Below are 24,017 nucleotides of genomic sequence, written 5' to 3' on the forward strand. Positions count from 1 at the left end.
GCTGTCCTAGCTGGTGTCCAAGCTGCCCGGGAAGTCGGGGCTTCCCGGATTATTCTATATTCTGATTCGCAACTCATTACTCAGCAGATAAAGGGCGTGTATGAAGCTAAGGATGACCGGATGTTAAAGTATTTACGGCTCATCAAAACCCGAGCAGAAGTTTTTACGGATTGGGGTATTGAACAAATACCCCGGGAAGAGAATAGCGAGGCAGATACTCTGGCAAAAATGGCTGCTTCCTTGTCAGAAGTAAGCGCCCGGGAGGTCTTGCATGTTTCCCGATTGATCCTTTCTACCGAGGAAGAAATGTTACCAGAACCAGAGGACTCCTGGATGACACCTCTGATTAAGTTCATTGTAAGTAATGAACTGTCTAAGGACAAAGACCGAGCTCAGAAAACTAAAAGACAAGCTCCCAGGTTTGTTCTCTTAAACAATATTTTGTATAGGAGATCGTTCCAGGGACCTCTTTTGAAATGCTTGTCCGAGAAAGAGGTCGATTATGTCCTCCGAGAGATTCATAAAGGATGTTGTGCTGAGCACCTCGGAGGAATGTCTTTGGCCTGGAAAACAATGCTTGCCGGTTTCTGGTGGCCAACTCTCAGTCAAGATTCTGCTCGGGTGGTCCAATCTTGTGAGGGCTGTCAACATCACTCGAATTTTAAACACAGCCCGGCTACTCTCATGAAGCCTATCTGGGCATCTTGCTCCTTTGATCAATGGGGCATGGATATCGTGGGTCATTTCCCAATTGCCCGAGCTCAGAAAAAATTCTTGTTAGTAGCCGTGGATTACTTTTTCAAGTGGGTAGAAGCTGAGCCCTTGGCAAAAATTACTGAGCAGGAAGTATTGAAATTTTTGTGGAAAAACATTGTGTGCCGGTTTGGGGATGCCCAGGAGACTAATCTCAGATAATGGGAAACAATTTCAGGGCAAATGAATTACATCATGGTGCCAGGAAATGAAGATCACTCAATCTTTTACCTCTGTGGCGTATCCTCAAGCTAATGGTCAAACAGAAGTTGTCAATAGAATTATTGTGCAAGCACTGAAAACGAGACGACAAGGCAAAGGAAGGGATTGGGTGGAAGAATTACCCAGTCTCTCTGGGCTTACAGAACTACTCCCCGGGCACCTACCCAAGAAACTCCTTTCAACTTGGTATATGGTTCTGAAGCAGTCCTCCCAGTTGAAATCGGGCAAACCTCTTCCCGGGTAGAATCTTACCCGGACAACAATGATCAGTCCCGAGCTATGGAGTTGGATTTGGTGGAAGAAAAAAGAGATCGAGATTTCATTCGAATGGAAGCATATCGAAGCCGGGTTATGAAGTCATATAACAAAAGGGTCCGGATACGAGATTTCCAAGTGGGTGATCTAGTTATGAAGAAGGTCAACCAGGCTGGGGACGTTGGGAAGTTGGAAGCACGATTGGAAGTACCTTATAAAATCACCCGAAAAGTCAGCTCGGGATCCTTTTATTTAGAAGATGCTCAAGGACATCTCCTCAAAAGGCCTTGGAATGTATTTAATTTAAAGAAGTACTATGCATGACAGATGTAATTATTTGATGGAAGAAATAAACGAAAGATATATTTTCTCAAAGAATGATATGAATGTTTCTGTTATCTTATAACGGGAAGTACTAGGCCCCGGTTATTGAAGAAAAGCCCAGGGCACTACACCCTGGCTCGGGGCACCACACCTCGACCATTCCCAAGTCCCGGGACATGATCCCCGGCCCAAGGCTCCGTACCTTGGTTCTTAAAAGCCCAGGGCACTACACCCTGGCTCGGGGCACCACACCTCGACCATTCCCAAGTCCCGGGACATGATCCCCAGCCCAAGGCTCCGTACCTTGGTTCTTAAAAGCCCAGGGCACTACACCCTGGCTCGGGGCACCACACCTCGACCATTCCCAAGTTCCGGGACATGATCCCCGGCCCAAGGCTCCGTACCTTGGTTCTTAAAAGCCCAGGGCACTACACCCTGGCTCGGGGCACCACACCTCGACCATTCCCAAGTCCCGGGACATGATCCCCGGCCCAAGGTACCGTGCCTTGGTTCTTAAAAGCCCAGGGCACTACACCCAAGCTCGGGGCACCACACCTCGACCATTCCCAAGTCCCGGGCCATGATCCCCGGCCCAAGGCTCCGTACCTTGGTTCTTAAAAGCCCAGGGCACTACACCCTGGCTCGGGGCACCACACCTCAACCATTCCCAAGTCCCGGGACATGATCCCCGGCCCAAGGCTCCGTACCTTGGTTCTTAAAAGCCCAGGGCACTACACCCTGGCTCGGGGCACCACACCTCGACCATTCCCAAGTCCCGGGACATGATCCCCGGCCCAAGGTTCCGTACCTTGGTTCTTAAAAGCCCAGGGCACTACACCCTCGCTCGGGGCACCGCACCTCGACCAGTCTAAACCCCGAAATATGCTCTCTTGGCCAACTTTTCTAGTTGGTATACGTGCCGAGATTTATATCCGGGTTTTAGGTTGCTTATATCTGAGTCACTTGCGGAGTATGAGGCATTTTATGCATTACGAGGATCAAGATCCCGGGTACTTATTTGAAGTTACCGGTTAATTCGCAACACTTAGAAAATTTTCTGGTTATTTTCATGCAAGAAGTTATATCACCCTAGTTATTGAAAGACTTATCAAGATATGATTGCAGAGAGGATAAAGGGAAAATGAAATTTGCATTAATAAGAGCCCGAGGGCCAAAAAGTTACAGAACAGGAAAAGGTAAGAAAATACAAATATTAGTCTATATCTACGTGTTCAGGCTCGGGCTGCTCTTCTTGGGCCGCCTCCTTCTCCTCCTCACCATCCTTGGGAAGGGATGCAATGGCCAGACCAAAATCAAGAAAATTTTCCTTATCTTGGGGCAAGAGTCTAGCTTTCTCAAATTGTTCCCGGCATTTTTCAAAACCGGTCTGAAAAAGAGGGTAGGCCTTGTCCACCACGACCTTCTTGAACTCAGGAGATTGGAGGAAGGAAGCCTGCCACTTGTCCTTATCGTATTCAGCCCGGGCCAGGGCACTCTCAGCTCTCTCAGCCCGATGCAACTGCAACTCTGCCTGTTCGGAAACGGCACGGAGACTCGATTCCGAGACAGATAGAGAGCCCTGCAGACGTTCCTCTCGGATAAGGCCTTCAGTAATATCCTCTTGAGCCTTGTTCAGAGCTGAGCGCAGCTTAGCCACTTCTTCCTCATAGGTGGCTCGAGCCCTGGCTAGCTCTTCTTGCAGCCTCTCCTGAGCATCTTGGAAAGACTGGGCTCGCTTGCCAGAGATAGTGGCAGCCCTTCCAACCCCCTCAAAAGCCGAGATCAGCAGGTGAGCGGCCTGTCCAAAAACAAGGTCGATAAGAATCAACAGTGATCGGAGCAAGAAAAGGTTATGGGGACTAATAAAAACTTACCGACAAGAGCTTATTCGAGCCCTCAAAAATTTTAGCAGAAGCACTAGCATCCTTCAAACGAGCCTCCTCGTCAGGAGTGAGAAGATGTTTGAAAATCTTCATTCCCCGTGGCGAAGGCCCATCCTCAAGAATATTTATTCGGGGAGGCTGCTCGAGGAGAGGAGGTTGTTGAGTGGTTTGTAGCTCGAACCCGAGGAGAGGAGGCTGTTGGTTAGATCGTTGGAGGGGAGGGGTGGTTGTCCGGGTCACAGGAGAGGAGCTTTGACCCACCTCCCAGCTGTCCTCGGCCAAAGTCTGCTCCGGGCTTGTGATAGCCTTTCGCTTCCTCTGGGTCAGAGGGACGTGGTCTTCAGGGTCTTCCTGGGAGGAATCCCGGGTCACCCCTTCTTGCTGGGCCTCTGCCCGGTTCAACTCAGCTTGCCGAGCTGCCTGCTCCTCGGCCTGCTTCTTCTCGAGGGCAGCTTTCTGGGCTACCTTTTTCTTCTCTTTGGCTGCCTTTTCAGCCGCCCATTTTTTGGCGAAGGCCTCCTGCATTTTTGAGTTATCTGCACAAGAGTAAGAAGAAATTTCAGCACAAATAGTAAGCATAAAACTCTAAAAACAAGACTAGGATATCACAAATTACCGGGTTGAGCGCCCAAGACAGCAACCTCGTCAATCACCCTGTCCAAAGGGTCCTCAGCACGGGCACTCAACCCGTAGGTAATTAGGTTCTCATCTGAGATAAGAATAGAAGAGGAGTACTTTCGCCCCTCCACCAAGGTTTGACTAACAAGGAAAGGCTCCTCGAATTTGTAGGACTGGGAAAGGGTAGGTTTTTGGGGAAGGGAAGGGAGAAACCCGGTCAGGCAGGGAAGAGGACTCGGGAGTTGAATATAGAAAAATTTTCCTTTCCATCCCTTTTGAGAGGAAGGGATGTCGTCAAGGAATCGGGCATTTAGCCGGGTAGTCAGGGAAAATGCATTGTCCCCAAGCCGGCAAGAAAAGAAATAGTGGAGAATAAGGGGAGTGATGAGATAATTATTCATCTTGAAAAGGATATAGGCCGAGGCCATAATCCTGAAAGAATTATGATGGAATTGATTAACTGGTACGCCAAAGAACTTGGCAACCTCAATATAAAAAGGGTGGACGGGAAATCGGAGACCATTCTGGACTTGGTCCCGAAAGAAAGTAGTATACCCGGTAGGAGGGTTATTAGCCCTATCAGAAGGCACGGGTACTAAAATGGAGAAAGAAGAAGGAATAGACCCCAAAGATCGGAGTTCCTCGTCCGCCCCTGAGCGCAAAGTGCTGCTCATTGAGGAGAACCACGGAGCCCTCGGGATCTCAGTGGAAGGATGGTCAGAGGCCCGAGCTTTTCCCTTACCTTTGTCTTTTCCAGGAGCTCGGGAAGTGCCCGAGGATGAGGGTTTTGAAGAAGAGGGTTTGGTTGGGAGGGATTTTAAGGTAATAGAACGGCGGGAGGGGGGGGGGGGGGGGGGAAGTCAGAGCGCAGTGCGGCGGACTCATCGCTAGGAGATCCTCGCACATTAGCTCCAGAGGTAGAAGAGGTAGAATTGGACATAGCTCGAAAGAGAAACTTACAAGTTTTGAGGAAGAAAGTGGTAGAAGATCGCCGGAAGTAGGTTGTTGGCACGAAGGAGCTTCGAGGAAAAATTTTGCAAGAGCTTCGCCAAAGATTTGATTTTGAAAGTGATATTTGAAAAATAGGGCAGCCAATGCTTATAGAGGGAGGGAATCAATCTGCGCCGTTGATTTGAATCAAATCGGACGGTTGAACTAAACTTGGGAAATTGTGCGGGTATATGAAGGGACGCGCAATTATTAAAGTGTCAGACCTATTGGCTCCTCGGAATGCGAGACGTTCCTGATCGTTGGAATGAAAAGGCACGCGTAATTATGACCCCACATAATAGCCCGGGAGATTTAAGGCCCCGGCATCTTTATTTTATATCCCGAGAGATTTAAGGCCCCGGCATCTTTATTCATAGCCCGGGAGATTTAAGGCCCCGACATCTTTATTCATAGCCTGGGAGATTTAAGGCCCCGACATCTTATTTAATATCCCGGGAGATTTGAGGCCCCGGCATCTTATTTTATATCCCGGGAGATTTGAGGCCCCGACACTTTATTCAAAGCCCGGGAGACACGAGGCCCCGGCACTTCATTCTACGTTCATGATACATTAGGTCCTGGCATTTTGATTTCATTCGTTGGTTATATATTATTCAGTTTACATCGATTTATTTGCAGAAGATTAAAGGAACAGAGTATAATAATTAAGATTTTATTAAAGAAATTATCGATGTCGTATTACATCTGCCATTCTTGAGGCACACGTGGACGATCAGGATGCACCTCGTAAATTATACTAGGCAGACGAAAGGATGTGTACGGTTATCGAAGCGTCCATCTTACCCATCTCGAAATATGAAACGTTTTTCGGCGGGAATTTAATGCTGATTCGTGCATCATTATGATACCACATCATATCCCGGGAGATTTGAGGCCCCGGCATCTTTATTTTATATCCCTGGAGATTTAAGGCCCCGACATCTTATTTAAGGCCCCGACATCTTATTTAATATCCCGGGAGGTTTAAGGCCCCGGTTATTTACTTTAAGCACGGGGAATTTTAGGTCCCGATATTTCAGTTATGGTCATTTATTTTATTCAGTTCGTGATACATATATATCATATGATGGAATTAAACTCTTGCAACAAAGTAAAAACAAAAATAAATTGGATGAACATTTTATTTATAGGAATTTTTGCGGACTACATTAAAATATTCTTCCTCTACAAAAGCCCTCCACAGGGTCATCCACTTTTTTATTTCTCCAGTGGACGTCTTGATGAAGCTGTTGGAGTCGGTGATGTTTGTCAAAAGCTTCCTCTCCTTGTGAAGCATCAGCTGGAAGACGTAGTCATCTTCGAATAGATTCACTGTATCGGCAACGTACAAGCGTTCCCGATATTTCTCCAGCTTTGCTACCAGTCGAGGAGTGGTAGCTTCTCCGCACTCGTAGAGAAACTGCAGTCCTTGCAGCTCCTCCCAAAATCGAAGTACTTTATGGAAGACTTCATCCTCCAGCTCTATCTTTCGTCTTTCCAGAGTTGTTTTCATGAACTCTTCTGCCGTATTGGGAGCCTTCGAACTACTTGAACCTGCCATTGCGCTTCTCGGATAATAAATTGCTGGAGTGATGGAAAATAGGTAGGTGGGCTACTATATATAGGGGAAGAAATTAATCTCCACCGTGGATCCGAATCTAATCGGACGATCAGAAGGAGTCTTGGAAATTGTGCATGCAGGTGAAAAGACATGTACGGATATCGAGGAAGCATGCTCATTATTACCTAGGAATACGAACGATTTTCGGCGGTATCAATACTAACGCATGCGCCATTATGACACTACATTAATTTCTCGAAAATACTAAACGACACAATATCTAAAGCCCGGGAGATAGGAGGCCCCGGCATCCCAGTAAAGGCCCGGGTTGTATCAGACCCCGGTATCCCATTTCTTATATGGGATATTTAAAGCCCCCGATGCTCTTACACATACCGAGTTGTGTTTCAACAGAAGAACAAGTACGACTGATTGAGACAGCGAGTCAAGCTCTAGCCCGACTATTTTAGGGATGGGTGGTGATACCCCCATAAGGATCCGGGTCCTCGTCAACCCGGTTTGTTATTTGGATAGCCCAAAACAGAGCCAATAGCTAGTCATTTTCCTGAGGACCCGGGCAGATCTCCTCATCCCGAGCACTTCTCCTCTCCCCGGGCAGTCATCATAGCCCGGGCTCTATACCAACGAGCCGGGAACTCTACTACCCGGGTTACCTCGAGAATTGAACCACACTCGAGTATGATTGATACAGGCCGTCTAATCTGTCAGAACAACTTGGGCTTGGAGTGTCCTAGAAGCCATCAGAAGCTAGAGTATGGGCAACCGACTTGCCATACTTAGTAGCTGGCACTGGAATCGAGGTACCTACCCCATTTCCTCTACTATAAATAGTAGGTATTAATGTCATTAAAGGATCCTGAAAAATCTTTGAACTCTAAGCATTATACATATTTTCTTTAAAATATTGTTTGTGATCATCTTCAACCTGCTGACTTAAGCATCGGAGTGGCCACGCCGGACACCCCTCCTGCGCCCATTCACGAGTTACTTTCTTGTTTGCAGGTGTTAATCTCAGCCATTATCTTCAGTCAAAATTCCCAAACACTATAAATTGTTGGTTTGATCCGTCGGAGCTCCTTACCCGACTCACTCATTTCAGAGGGATCACATCAGGAGTGAATCCTACTGTTTATGAGCTCGACCAAGATCCTTGGCATAAAGAAATTGAGAAGGCTTTCACAGGCCTGCTAGGCAGTGCTCCGCTGTGCCCGTCGCTTTTGTCGGCGGAAAACTCATCGGTGTTATGGATAAGGTTATGGCTTCGCATATTAGAGGCAATTTGGTTCCACTTCTCAAGGCAGCCGGAGCATTATGGCTTTAATTCAATTCAAAAAGGAAAAAAATTGTATATACCTAATGATGAGACTTTACTTTCTTGCGTTAGAAAATTAGTTCAAATTAAGGAGACACCAAAATTAATTATGAAATCATGTAGTTTAGTGTGATTTTCGATATTTATAGTGATCTATATAAATGTTGATTTTATTGTCAATTAGTTGGAGAAGCATGCATGAAACCATGCACGAAGAAAAAACAGTAATATATTTAAGATACACTATCTATCTATTCGTTGTTGGTCCCACGTGCGGAATTTGAGATAATAAAACCCGAAAATAAAGAATAAAATGGACACCGAGATTTACGTGGAAAACCCATAAAAATCACGGGCAAGATGAAAAGAATTTCCACTATAATATTTTGTAGTGTACAACTCACTCACTGTGTTTCCAAAGAGAACACATACTCTCTTAATACAGGAGAACAAAACACCTCACAAATATTATAGAACTAAGCACTCAAATGCTTATAAGATGAGAGAAAACTCGAAGAAGGGATGATTTCAGAATGAAAGGGGAGCTCTATTTATATAGCCTCTTGACCGTGTGAATACGCGTTAAAAACGCGTATGAACATTTCTCGGCAAATTTGATTCAAATTTGCCAACTGTCCCTTTCATTCATTTAATTATGTCTCTGACTATTCTTGCCGACATTTCTCCCACTTGGAGATTTGATTGAGAATCAAACACATCTCCACACATCCTTTCAATCTTGCCAGTTCCCTGCTGCTTACGTTTCCGCTAGGCCACTTGAGGATCTACACCACTCAAACTTATTAGTGTTCACTGGATTGGTCAGAAAATCAGCTATGTTGTTGTGGGGACCCGGACGCTAATTCATATCTTAATCATTATTAATATCAAATATAACAATTAAGAAAAGTGCTGAATCCTATTCTGCTTCTGGGCCCGGATCTCCACGCTAACTAACATCTCTCATCCTCTTCCTGATCCTGATCCTGTCCCACCTATTGTCATGCACACATACAAACAAGACAACAGCCGGATAACTCCGGTGAGAATTACATTCCCAGTATAAATCATGCATACATGCATTTCATATAAACAGATATAACAGCATGAAACAGATATTCATAACATGTATCAAAATCAGAACATGAATCAATATAAACTCCGAATCACACTATGTGATTCTTAGACTCTGACTCGACTCATCCTAATCTAGGGATCCCGATCTGAATAAGAACGTAACAATCTCTCACCTACTCCCTCGGTCGTGGTGACGGTACGTTCTTATTACGGACTTTGGTCCTAGCTATACCGAATATCGGAAATAGAAGTCGCTCTTCTTCTAAGTCACATCAATATGACCAAACGTCCGGTGTCTTAGCGGTTCTGTCCAAGACTAGGCACATCCGCCCTGGCATATCTTGCCGAACCTCTGTGACAATATGCAATGGCCCAGTGACGATTCTATCACTATTTGGTACCTCTGTCACGAGATCAATAGTCTACGACTAGGCGATCCGCCTATGACTCAAGACATAACTCAATAGATCAAAGATATCAATCACATCAATTGCAAATATCAGTGCAATAAAGTAAAGTATGTGATTTTGGGAAACTCAAGTCAAGTCTAACTCGAGTTGTGCCATCCCGCATCAACATCAATTTATACCTTTCTCTTCTCGGTCTGACGAAGTCGAAGTCTCGAATTCAAACCTGTCCATATCAAATCTGAAATGACAATATCGCATAGGCACAATATCAATATGCAACTCGATTCAAAACCTGTTCTGATCAATACTCAAATCAAACATAATCTGATCCATATCAACGATATCATGATACAATCTCAATCAATACTGAATCTGATCACAATCAATCTACCGATGTTTCGATGGCATAATAATACAGTTTTGATCGTCCCGTCAATCTCAACATCACATAAATAATATCATAACTCATAATCATCACAAATATGTTCCATAATCTCAAAATCCATATAACTCAACTCAAGACATGCTGGAATTTGAACAAAATTCGCATATCATATCCGTGCTTCGATCCGATTACGAATATAGGTATCTCGTAATCTCAAGAACATAATTTAGAGTTCAAATTATACTTCCTCCCATATATCAATTTCGAAACATGCTGAAATGGAGTAAAACTTACATCCTTTTAGTAGCTTGTAACAAGAAGAGCAAGAATCTCAACTCGGATCGATAATCGGACGGTTAGATTCTTCACAATCAAATGTCTAAGTTGGAATGAAGTTTGGAGGAATTTCTGAATTTGCTCTCGGTCCTTGGCTGCTGAAATGTAGGAGATGAAGAAAATTCATATATATATCTTGCATGGTGAAAACACATGTTTCATTCTTTATTCTGCACGTCACACCGCGGGTGCGGTCACTCTGCACCGCGGGTGCGCTAAGCGTACTGGATCACTTCCATAATTTCAGAAGGCAAGACCGCGGGTGCGGTGCATTTTTGACCGCGGGTGCGGTGACTCTACTGTACCAACATCGCGGGTGCGGTCACTTTTATGGCGCGGGTGCACTGACTCTACTGTACCACCTCCAAAATTTCAGAAGAACCACCGCGGGTGCGCTGACTCTTTTACCGCGGATGCGCTGGTCTTTCTACTCCAACACTATACTTTGCAACTAAACTCAAATTGCAACGTCGCTTCTCCGTGTCTGTTCTTCCATTCCCTTATTCATAATACATAGTAACTCAAACGTATTACACTAAAATCTTGGGCGTTACAGTTGTCCTTCGTATGGATCTTCTGCATATCCACGCTTCCTTCCTCTACTACTTCTCGCACAAAGTGAAATTGAACTCCAATGTGTTTCGTCCTGGAATGAAAGGCTGGATTTTTTGCAATGTGCAAGGTACTCTGATTGTCACAAAACAAAGGAACATTCTCTTGTTTGTGCCCGATGTCCTCCAATAACCTTTTAATCCATATTGCCTCCTTGCAAGCTTGAGTAACTGCCATGTATTCTGCCTCTGTTGTAGATAACGCCACAACTGTCTGTAGTTTCGAAACCCAGCTTACTGCTACCCCTGCAAGTGTAAACACATAACCAGTAGTAGATTTTTTCTTATCAGGATCACCTGCATAATCTGAATCGACATAGCCCCTGAGTGTAAAATCCGATCCTCCATAACATAATGCAGCATTCGAGGTACCCTTAATGTATCTAAGGATCCTCATAACAGTGCTCCAATGCTCTCTTCCAGGATTCGCCATATACCGACTAAATGCTCCCACTGCTTGAGCAATGTCCGGTCTTGTACAGATCATAGCGAACATCAAACTTCCCACTGCTGATGCATACGGTACTCGAGACATCTCCATCCTCTCTGCTTCACTGCTAGGGCACATCTCGGAGGATAACTTGAAGTTAACAGGAAGAGGGGTCGAAATTGGCTTACTATCTTGCATGTTGAAGCGTTGCAAGATTTTTTTCAAATAATTTTTCTGAGAAAGCCAAATCTTTCTGTTACTTCTGTCTCGGTGAACTTGCATCCCTAGAATCTTGTTTGCTGGTCCCAAGTTCTTCATATCAAATTCCATAGCCAACTGTGCCTTCAATCCTTGGACCTGATCTTTGTTGGGGCCTGCTACCAACATGTCGTCCACATACAAAAGCAAAATGATATAATCATCACCAGACCTGTTGAAATACGTACAAGGGTCTGCAATCAATCTGTTGTATCCAAGGCTCATGATATAGGAATCAAATCTCTTATACCAACACCTCGGCGCCTGTTTGATACTGTACAGAGATTTGTTCAACCTGCAAACCAAGTTCTTTTTGCCTTTTTCCGCAAAACCTTCTGGCTGGAGCATATAGATTTCTTCTTCAAGATCTCCATGAAGAAATGCCGTTTTTACATCTAGCTATTTTAGATGTAGGTCAAACACCGCACACAATGCCAGCACCACTCTGACTGTTGTAAGCCGAACCACAGGAGAAAATATCTCATTGAAGTCAATGCCTTCTTTCTGAGCATACCCTTTTACCACCAACCTAGCACGATACCGCTCCACTTGGTTATTGCCATCACGCTTGATCTTATAGATCCATCTGTTTCCAATGGGTTTCCTCCCTCGTGGTAGTGTAACAAGATCCCAAGTTTTATTCATATCTAATGCCTCCAACTCTTCTTACATTGCTATCATCCACAAGGATACATCCGAGCTTTGAGTAGCCTCGTGGAAACTCGATGGCTCACCATCCTCTGATAATAGACAATATGCAATGTTGCTTTCAGTGACATAATCTGAAAGCCAATCTGGTGGTCTTCTGTCTCAAGTTGACTGCCTCACATTTGAAACCTCAGACTCAACATGTTCTTGTTCTTCGTGCTCTGGTACTGCTTCACAAGAAACTTGACCTTCGTCCGTCTTATTTTCCACCTAAAAAATAGTAGTTTCTGAATTAGGTGTGCCTTTGTCTCCCTTTACTTTATCTTCCTCGAAGATAACATCCCTGCTGATGACAAGCTTGTGAACAGTAGGATCCCACAAGCGAAACCCCTTTACTCCATCAACATAACCCAAGAAGATACATTTTCTGGATTTCGAATCCAACTTTGATATTTTTGTTCATTGTACAAAACGTACACCGGACTTCCAAATGTATGCAAATGAGAATAATCTGTCGGCTTCCCAGTCCACATCTCCATCGGAGTTTTCAGATCAATCGCCACTGAAGGAGAACGATTGATAATATAACAAGCGGTTTTGACTGCTTCTGCCCAAAATGACTTTTCTAGACCTACAGTTCTCAACATAGCTCTTGTTCTGTACAACAAGGTTCTGTTCATCCGCTCCGTCACTCCATTCTGTTGAGGTGTGTAAGCCATCGTAAACTGTCTTTTGATATCCTCATGTTGACAATATGCATCAAATTCGTCACTGGTATATTCTCCTCCATTGTTAGTCCTCAGACACTTGATTTTCTTTTCTGAATCAAGTTCAACCCGCGCGTTGAAATCTTTGAAGACTTGGAAAACATCTGATTTCTTCTTGATCGGATACACCCAACATCTCCTAGAGAAATCATCAATGAACGAGACAAAGTATCTCGCTCCTCCTAGGGATAAAACCGGTGCTTGCCAAACATCCGAATGAATCAGCTCCAATATGCTTTTGCTCCTGGCAGTTGAAGTGCCAAACTTTAATCTGTGTTGTTTACTGGTAACACAGTGCTCACAAAAGGGTAGTGAAACTTTTGTAAGTCCCGGCAGCAGCTTCCGTTCTGAGAGAATTTTCAACCCTCGTTTTGACATATGCCCGAGCTTTCTATGCCATAACACTGTTAATTTTTCTCCTGAACCAATTGATGCAACAGCTAGTTCTGCCTCTTTGTGTGTTTTCCCCAAAAGTACATACAGATTTGCAACAACCTTTTCCGCCTTCATAACCACAAGCGCTCCCTTCACAATTTTCATGATCCCGTTCTCGATCCGAGTTTTGCACCCGATATCATCCAATTGCCCCAAAAACAAAAGATTCTTCGTAAGTCCTTTCACATGTCGTACATCCTGTATGGTGCAAATGGTTCCATCAAACATTTTAATTTTGATAGTACCGATCCCAGCGATTTCCAAGGCATGATCATTTCCCATGAATACAGATCCTCCTGAGACTGGTTCATAATGATCAAACCATTCTCTCCGAGACGTCATATGCCACGTCGCTCCTGAATCCATAATCCATGTGTCACAAAATTTTTGCCTGTCTTCTGCAGCAGTTGCTGCTTCGCTGAATAATATTTCACCACTGCCTGAAGTACTGGCCATATTTTTTTTGAGAGCTTTTATCGATACTCGTACACTCTTTCTTGAAGTGCCATTTACCGCCACATTTAAAGCAGTAAATATTTTTCTTCTTACTTCTCGACTTTGATCTATCTCGCCTTTGGCTCCCACTGGAGTCACGGTCCATAAACCTTCCTCTTATCATCGGCAAAGCCTCTGCCTGCTTCGATGTTACCAATCTATTTTCCTTATTCTTGCGCCGGCTTTCTTCTCCGAGAACCGCATTTAAGACATCGTCGAATCTTAGAAAGCCCATAAGAATATTGTTGGTTATGTTGATGATAAGTTGATCATATGAATCTGGTAGACTTTGAAGTAGAAGCTCTGGACGTTCATTTTCCCCTATTTTATGCCCCATGGAAGTGAGTTGGGCAAATAGAGTATTGAGTGTGTTGATATGGTCGGTCATCGATGAGGATTCCGCCATCCGAAGAGTATAAAGCCTTTTCTTTAGAAATGTCATGTTGTGTAGCGACTTGACCTCGTACATCTTTGTCAGAGTATCCCAGATAACTTTGGCTGTTTTTATCTCAGAGATACTTGACAGAACTTCGTCTGCTATAGCCAAGTGTAAATTGACAACAACATTATCATTCATCTCATTCCTCTTTCCATCATCCGTAATTTCCATCGGTCTATCTCCAATAGCTGCCAAACAATTCTCCTTTCTTAAAACTGCTTGTATCTTTATTTTCCATAGCATAAAATTGCTTCCGTTGAATTTTGCTATCTCGTACCTTCCCGCCATTATGCCTACAACAATTTTAGTAGACTGGACAAAATAATCCCACCTTAAATAAAAAATCTCAAAAAATCTTTTCTGATGTGGAAGATCAGTCTAGGCTGCAACCACAGAGGATACTCAGAATTTTAAGAAATTTTAAACCAAGGCTCTGATACCAATTGTTGGTCCCACGTGCGGAATTTGAGATAATAAAACCTGAAAATAAAGAATAAAATGGACACCGAGATTTACGTGGAAAACCCCTAAAAATTATTAGGGTAAAAACCACGGGCAAGATGAAAAGAATTTCCACTAAAATATTTTGTGGTGTACAACTCACTCACTGTGTTTCCAAAGAGAACACACACTCTCTTAATACAGGAGAACAAAACACCTCACAAATATTATAGAACTAAGCACTCAAATGCTTATAAGATGAGAGAAAACTCGAAGAAGGGATGATTTCAGAATGAAAGGGGGAGCTCTATTTATAGAGCCTCTTAACCGTGTGAATACGCGTTAAAAACACATATGAACATTCCTCGGCAAATTTGATTCAAATTTGTCAACTGTCATGTCTCTGACTATTCTCGCCGACATTGGTTTGGATGTGTTTTGTTGTCAAACTCATGAGTTGAATATATAAAACATATTGTATTGGGAAAATAAATATGAAATCAAATTATAAAAGTATCCATTTAAAACAGGCCAAGAATTGGGCTTATAAGCAATATCGGGTGTTTCGTGGGCCTAGGTGGAGTAAATGATTCATCCTCCATTTCATGGGGATCAGGAGAGGTACCAGTACCATTGAACTTGTTCACAGGCACTTGCTTTTTTGCATGGTTACTACCAACTAACTATTCACGGATTCATTCCTCCGCCTCATTCTATAAAGTAAAATCAATCAAGCTAACCCGGAAATCATTGCCGCTTTCCCAATGTTTTCTTCAATTCCAATCATTCAGCTCATCGTCATTTTTATTATTGCGCATTCGGTTGCAACTCAGCCCAATTCACATATCACCATACTAGGTTCTGTATACTGTGATGTATGTCACGACCACACTCTCTCTAAACACTCCCATTTCTTGCAAGGTACCAAAATGCATTTATCTATGTCAACTGTTCATATGCCTAAAAATGCATGGTTTTTTTGTTTTTGTTTTTGATTTCATTAATTTTTTGTTCTTTTTATCAGGGGTGGATGTCAATATAGAATGCAAATTCAAGACCATTTCGACAAGGCCCGGGAAACATGTTACTTTCTCGGTCAATAAAACAACAGATACGTGTGGGATTTACAGGCTAGACACAGCATCTGTGGAGGGCATCCATTGCTCCGAATATCCAACCATCCAGTCATTCTGTCGAGCAAGATTAATCAGACAGAATTCAGTTTCAGAATGTAATGTTGGAAGCACAAAGCATACATCCAATGAGATTACGCTTAACTCTAAACAAAACAATGTTTGCATCTACACGCTGGGAGCCTTAAGTTATAAGCCACTCGCAAGAAATGCTACCTTGTGTGGCAATCAAAGTATGGGATTGGATTATTCATTCAATTCCTCCAAATTCTTCTTTCCTCCATTTGTATTCGTCTGGCCTCCTTTTCCTCAGCTGCCACCGCTGCCTCAACTGCCACCGTTTCCATCTTTACCACCTTTTCCATCATTCCCAGTCCCTTGGCCGTATCCATACCAATGGAGTCCAAACCCACCATCTCTGCCTTTTCCCTTCCCACCTCTTCCACCTTTCAGCGCACCACCAGCCCTGAATTTTCCCAACCCTCCACCAGTTAATTTGGGCGATCCAAGGACTTGGATACCAAACATTCCATTTTCGCCGCCCCCGCCACTACCAGGGACCAACTGGGATCCAAGAACATGGATACCTTATCCTCCCCCGATGAATCATAGTAGTCAGAATCCTTAGTGTCGGTCCCTCTTTCACATGTAGCATATCACGGAATATCTTATTTCAAATGCAGGTAAGAGAAGGGCTGTACAGGGTTCCGGAATATTCAATCAAAGCATGAATCATAAATTTTTTTTTTCTCATATGTTTTGCTGCACTGGTCGATGGAAACTAACATAAAACATGAAATCAAAGTTTAAGAAATATATACATGCACAATGGATTCTCTTGACGTCGAGCATATTTGTTCCAGGATTATTTTAAAGCAGAATAAATGCATGAATGGAAACACTGGAAACAGATTTGTTTCCAAAGCATGCAGTAACAAAGACGCGGCATGCTTACACGCTTTTAATTTACAGAGTTAGCAATGTAATTATATCAATTTGCTAGAACGAATTCTCTATGAATAAAAGTAGGATAAGGAATTAAGATGGCATAAAATAAGTTAACCAATCGGTCTTTCCACATCATAAGGATCTTAACCAAATAACAACACAACATCCTTTTTCTGGTTTTCTTCGTATAAAACATCACGGGCCATGATCTCGCCACAATTTAAGACTCATCTACTCTCTAGCAGCTTCACTTTGTCGAGCAATGCTTGAATAGTTCCAGAGGCATCCTACGGTGACAATTTTGCGAACTAAATAAAACAAAATAATTCACACTAAAAAGTCTTTCGAATACCTTTAAACTTTTTTTCAGATTTTCTTCCACTATATTGCGCAAGCTTCTTTCTTAGAAGGAACTGACAAACACCTCTTGTTCCTCGTCCATTTTCTGCATCTTTGCCTCACTTCTTGAAGCTTTTTTCTTAAAAGAAATAAGAAAAGTGCATCAATTGGTTTGGATAGATTTAAGTTCAAGCTTAAACAATTAAATCCAAAATCTCTATGCAGTCTCAACTACACCACAAAAAATCTCAGGTTGCGGAACAGAACTCACCCGACTTTGTAGTGACTTCTTCTCGTCCTTTTCAAATTGCAAATCAGTTAGGACATTCTTCAAACTGCCAATAGAAATTTGAGACAAGGGTCCAAGTTCCTACAAAATACTATGTACAAATTTTACACCTTTCTCTTAAACAAATATTCTCTTCTTTCGACTGAAGCACCACACCAATCATCGAAGGAAAAGCACCGGGTCCTGCTCCACTGCTCACAGCTTCTTTATGTATTTGTTTTCGACGGTGCGAGGGCTGAACCAAGACTTGGACCAGGCTCTGCTGGGTCTGAGACACGGTTTAGAGAGGCTTGACTGCTGCTGGAACAGTCCTCAAGGCCGTTTGATCGAGTGCAAGTGCGAGGGGCTAGGACTCGGATGATGGGTTGTGTTGTTTCTAGGCTTTCAGCAGGTTGCAGCCTGCATGTAGCTGGGGCCGTGAGTCTAGTGCGTACATCAAGGTCCTAGGGTGGTCTAGGTAAGGTGGAGTCGAGGCTTGAACCGTCGGTGGTGAGCTAGAACGTGACCTTGGAGGTTAGTGCACAAGGGTCATTTAAGTGGGTAGGACCGAGAGATTCATTCAAATGCTGGACCATCAGCCGTGGATATAAGGGTTTGAAATTAAGATTTTAGGACCATTATAATGTTTTTAAGATATGACAAAAAGTTGGGAAAAATTCGGTTAAGTTTCGAGTCGATTCGGGTTAAAACCGGGACCTCGGTGCAAGTTTTAAAACGAATCGGTTAAGTTTTGATTTTGGCTCGAGTTTACGTCTAGGGATACTTTTAAATATGTTTTGGGACATTTTTAGGAGTTTGGTAAGTTTTGGATCAAAATGATGAGTTTTGGATTTATCCGGGATTTAATCGTCATACGAAACGTTAAGTAAAGAATTAATTGGAACGCCTAGATTTAAGCTTAATAAAATTATGAAAAATTATATTTAAGCTCAAATAATTATTAGAAGTTTAAGTTTTTAATTTGGGAATTTTATACTAAGGTTTGGTTTAATTCGGGATTAAAGCGCATTAATATGTTATAGTTAAAGATTAATTTAAAAGTCATCGATTTAAGCCAAATAAAAATATGGAAAAATTCATGTAAGCTTAAATAATTATTACATGTTAGAGTCGATGGAATTAAGAAAATGTCAAAAACGTGAAATTTTACGTCTAGGGGCAAAATGGTAATTTTTGGGTTTCCAGGGGCAAAATGGTCATTTTGCACCCGTGGTGAGATTTTGGTCAAGGCAGCGCCCTGAGCACAAATTCATGTTATTTTAAATGTTCACGAATCACTATTCACGATTTTTAAGATTTTATAAAAATATACGTTGCATACTTGAATTTAAAGGAAATTGCATTTATACATGAATTTTATAAGTGATGAAATGATAATGTTTTGAATGACGGGAATTAGTTGTGGCTATCGAAGTATATGTAAATGTTTAAGATGTATATGTAAATGCTGATGATGAGGCCTAGACACAGTGGATGGGTGATCCTGTCACTGATGTCCGACAGCCGCCGGGTACCGCGGTTCTATGTATGATGGATCCATCCTAAATGATGATGTACGATAGTCACCTCTAATGAACTGAATTCACAAATGATAAATGATGAACGATAAAGGATGAATGATAGATGATGAACGATAAAGGATGAATGATGAACGATAAATGATAAACGATGAACGATGAATGATGATTAACGATGAGCTGTTTTGACACGTCATGATTTTACACGACACGTTTATGTTCATGTTTTTAAGTTCATGAAAGGTATGTTGAGTATGATATTTTTCACTACTGTGTGCTATGTATATGTACTTGTTATTCTTGGTACAGGCATGTTGAGTCTTTAGACTCACTAGGAGTGTGTGATGCAGGTGAGCTTAATGTTGAGGAGACTGGAGGTGCCGAACTCTGAGTAGGCAGACCTGGTGCGGAGACACAACCCGATGACCACATGTTTTCCGCATTACGAATTATGAGATTGAGAGGAGATGAGTATTTTCATACGTTGATGATTTTAAGATTTTTACTCGTTTATGCTTACGTATGCTTTTAGATGAGTTTGGTTAATTCAAACTGCACTATTTTTACGGTAAGATAATTACGATTAATTTAAATGTTATTTCGAAAATGCGAGCTTTTATTTTTTTTAAAAAAATATCCAGTAGAATTTTAAAAATGAGTGAGACGTTACATATAACATGTGCCTCACATTGACATGTTCCTACGATTTTGCTTGGAGACGGTCCACTGTCATTCCTAATGCTTGCCTTTTCTGTATAAGCACCATTATTGGAGAAGTTCTCCACCGGTTCATTACCATCTTTTGATGCACCACTATTTGGGGCATTCCCACTTACTTTAGACCTTTCAATTTTGTGGCTTTTCAAAGCAGCTTTCTCAGGAAGAAAGAGAGTTCTTTGGTAGGAGCATAGCCAATTTTATGGCAGTTTAAAGAGCTATTACCAATTCTAATTATCCCAAGGAGACATTAAAGTTTAAGGATGTTTAAAGAATATGAAAGATGACACGAACCAGTAAGCCTTTTGTACTTGTATTAGTCTAGGAACGAGGAACGAAGACAACGAAGAATATGAACGAAGTAACCAGTAAGACAACGAGGACATCCGAGCACCCCTTGGTCTTTCGCGGAAGAGCCCCTAGTCTTCCTCTGAGCACACCTTGGTTTTCCCCGAAAGAGTTTCCGATCTTCAATGGAATAACCTTTGGTCTTCCTCTGAACAGCTCATAAGAGCGCATTCTGGTCTTACTCGGAAGAGCGCATTCTGGTCTTACTCGGAAGAGCGTATCCTGGTTTTCCCAGGAAGAGCACATCCTTGTCTTCTTAGGAAGAGCACATCATGGTATTCCTCCGAACAGCTCATTCTACCCTTCCATGCAAGATAACGTTTTGGTCTTCCTCGCAGAAGCACATCCTGAAGGGCTCATCACGGTCTCTCTTGGAAGAGCCGATCCTGATCATACTTGGAAGAGCTAATTTTGGTCGTCCTTGAAAGAGCTCACTGTGGCCACCCTCGGAAGAGCCAACCATTGTCACTCTCAAAAGGGCCAATCCTTATCTTTTTCAAAAGATGCTACTCCTTGAGTGTTCTCTCATCAATACACTTTATTACATTGGTCATACAGTTATCTTTAAACATCTGATGTGGTACAATCATTCAACATAATAAAATGTAAGCCTGACACTTGTTGGCCATCTTACAAGGACGTCTCTGGACAGAAAAACTCGAAAAGCCCGACCAGCTCGATACCATGTAAGCTCACAAATGTGGCATTCATAAAAAGTCCGACCAGTTCGGCATTTTGTAAGTCCATGAAAGTGGCGACATCCACATAAGTCCGACCAGCTCGGCACCATATAAGTCCACGAATGTGACATTCACAAAAGCACGACCAGATCGGCACCATGTGTAAGCCTACGAATGTGGCATTAACAAAAGTCCGACCAGCTCGACACCATGTAAGCCCACAAATGTGACATTCACGAAAAACCGATCAGCTCGGCACCATGTAAGCCCACGAATGTGGTATTCAGAAAAGCCCGACCAGCTCGGCAACATGTAACCTTGTAAGCCCACGAATGTGGTATTCAGAAAAGCCCGACCAGCTCGGCAACATGTAAACCCATGAATGTGGCATTAAAAAAAGCCCGACCAGCTCGGCAACATGTAAACCCGCGAATGTGACATTCAAAAAAGTCCGAATAGCTCGGAACAATGTAAGCTCACGAATGTAGCATTCATATAGGCCCGACCAGCCCGACACCATATAAGTCCACAAATGTGGCATTCACAGAAACCAAATCCACGGATGTGGCATTCACAGAAACAAAGCCCGCGAATGTAGCATTCATCTAAAAGCCGACTACCATCACGGCACTATTTAAGTCCAGGAATGTGACATTTATAAAAACAAAGCCCCACGAGTATGGCATTCATCCGAAAGCCTGACGAAAAGCTTGTCACTATGTAAGTCCACGAATGTGGCATTCATAAAAACAAAGCCCACGAATGTAACATTCATCCGAAAGCCCGACCCTCAACACGACACTATATAAGTCCACGAATGTGGCATTCATAAAAACGAAGCCCATGAATGTAGCATGCATCCAAAAGCCCGACCCTCTGCTCGGCACAATGTCAGACTACGAATGTGGCGGTTGTAATGCCCGAGATTTTATTCTTTTAATCCTAGATTATTTATTCATGAATTGATGTAATTATAGAAGGACCACTTCGAGGCACGATTTGAGATAGCATGTGATATTATGTTGTGCGAGGACAGAAGGTCTCACGCATATGCGCAAAACGAGCCGCGCATATGCGCGAGTAAGGCAGAAGACCTCGCGCATATGAGCGAGAAGAGGCGCGTATATGCGCGAGCATATGAAATGAAGAAGTGCCGAGACAGTAGGTCTCGCGCATATGCGCAGGTACAGGGCGCGCATATGTGCGAGCTGATGAATCCAGAATTGCCTAGACAGAGAGTCTCGCGCATATGCGCCGGTGATGGTCGCGCATATGCGCGAGACGTGCAGTACAAAGATTGAGCCACATGTCTTTGCCATGCATATATTATGTAAAACAAGTTGCATTCCTTCAATTTTGGCAAGAAGAAAGGACCTAGAATCCTCCAGGAATCCTCATTATGTGTTCCTGAGATTGTGATAATCGTATAATTGAAATCGGATTGAAGAACGGATACAATATGAAATTGTTATTATTTTCCAAATGTGATTTCATTGAGAATATCCAGATTTGGTATTGGAATTGTGTTAATCGATCGATTATGAGTTGTTGAGATTGGTATATATTGATATGGTATTGCCGGCATCTTGAGATTGTACCGTTATGCCGTCGAAACAGAATTAGATTGAGATTGATCAATTCATGTCTTGAATTGAGTTGTATATTGATGTTGTACTTCTTGAATGTCATTCCAGATTAGTATTGAAGATTTCAAAGACAGAACAAAGCCAAACCCCGAGAAAAGAAAGGTATAAATCAATGTTAAACCGGGAAGATACGACTCGCGTCAGAGATAGCTTGAGTTTCCCAAAACCACATACTTTATTGTAATTGCTTTGATGTTTGCAATTCATGAGATTGATATGCTTAGTCTATTGATTTATAGCAAAGTATGTATAGAGTCTTTTGGCAGAGGTGCCATGTCTTTGGCAGAAGTGCCAAGTTACTGGACATTTGGTTTATATTGATGTTGCTTAGGAGTAGATTGACTCCTATTGTAGATATTCGATATAGAAGGCCAAAGTCTGGGAATAAGAACGTACAACCATCTAGCTGGGAAGAGTAGGTGGGAGACTGCTGCGTTCTTATTCGAACCGGGATCCCTAGATAAGAGTCCATTCAAGATTAAAAGTCAAAGAGTTTGATTTATAGTTCTATATCGATTCATGTTTTTCAGATTATGATACATGCTATTGATAACTGTTCTATGCTTTTATATATGTTTATATGAAATGCATGTATACGTTGTTTATACTGGGAATCTATTTCACACCGGAGTTATCCGGCTGTTATTGTGTTTGTATGTGTGCATGACAACAGGTGGGACATGATCAGGGTCGAGAAGAGGATGAGAGATTGAGTTTAGAGTGGAGATTCGGACCCAGAAGTAGAGTTGATTTTCATCACTTGATATGTAGTGAATGAACATTAGTTTGTTATGATCTTCTTTTGTACAAGACTTGTACTTTGGATCTTGTTGCAGATATTAAACTGGATCTTGTAATTTGAATGAGATGGGACCTAACTTATTGTAGATTTTGTACACTTGTTTATAAAGTGTTCAACTTTTAAAAAAATTTTTATGACCCACTTTATTTAATTGATCCATTAAATCCTAATGACGATTGAAAAGAATGAGTTAGAGTCCGGGTCCCCACACCAGGTGGTATCAGAGCTGTAGTTGTATGTCCCTTAGACTGAGATAGAAGCGAGTGAGCGGGGTAGATTGAGTTTTTTTTCCTGCTTTTGTAATGCTGTCATGCTACCGCATGTTCTATTACTTTGAAAATACATGTTTACCTGGTTATCTGATATGATTGGAAATGTGTATTATTGAGAAATGAATCAGAACCGATTCTTGATCAGAGGAATGATGATCAGAGGAGGACTGAAACAGATTTGTTATATTTGGTTGCTAACCATTTTGATAATCAGATATGCTTCCTCGAAGAATCCCAGAACAGGGTAGTACCTCTACAAATCTGATGGATGTTACAGCAACACCCATGGAAACACAGCTGAAGAGATTTCGGTCATTTAAACCGCCGACTTTGAAGGGCACCGAGAATTCTATTGACTGTGAAAGTTGGCTTGATGACATTGAAATTCTGTTTGATTCACTTGATTATACAGATGAACGAAGAGGTAGACTGATTGGGCACCAATTGAATGACATTGCAAAGAATTGGTGGCTCACAACCAAGAGGGCTTTGGAGCATCGAGGTACAGTTATTACTTGGAAGATCTTTAAAACAGAATTCTATCAACGATTCTTTCCAGTATCGTACAGAAAAGACAAGGGTGCAGAGTTTGCTAATTTGAGACAGGGTCATCTGAATATTGAAGAATATGTGGCCAAATTCTCTACCTTGTTAC

At 42.4% G+C, this 24,017-nt stretch overlaps 1 long non-coding RNA gene across 1 annotated transcript; it reads right to left on the minus strand.

Annotated features, from left to right (window-relative positions):
• Positions 1 to 16,736: 16,736 nt before the first annotated feature.
• Positions 16,737 to 18,473, minus strand: LOC142541366 (uncharacterized). The gene is made up of 2 exons (XR_012819319.1): positions 17,363 to 18,473; positions 16,737 to 17,230 (listed from the first exon to the last, which is right to left on the minus strand). It is a non-coding gene; the product is annotated as an uncharacterized LOC142541366 (long non-coding RNA).
• Between the last annotated feature and the right edge of the window lie 5,544 nt (positions 18,474 to 24,017).

The sequence above is a fragment of the Primulina tabacum genome, chromosome 4, assembly GCF_025594145.1.
Source record: "Primulina tabacum isolate GXHZ01 chromosome 4, ASM2559414v2, whole genome shotgun sequence".
In the NCBI taxonomy this organism is placed as follows: Eukaryota; Viridiplantae; Streptophyta; class Magnoliopsida; order Lamiales; family Gesneriaceae; genus Primulina; species Primulina tabacum.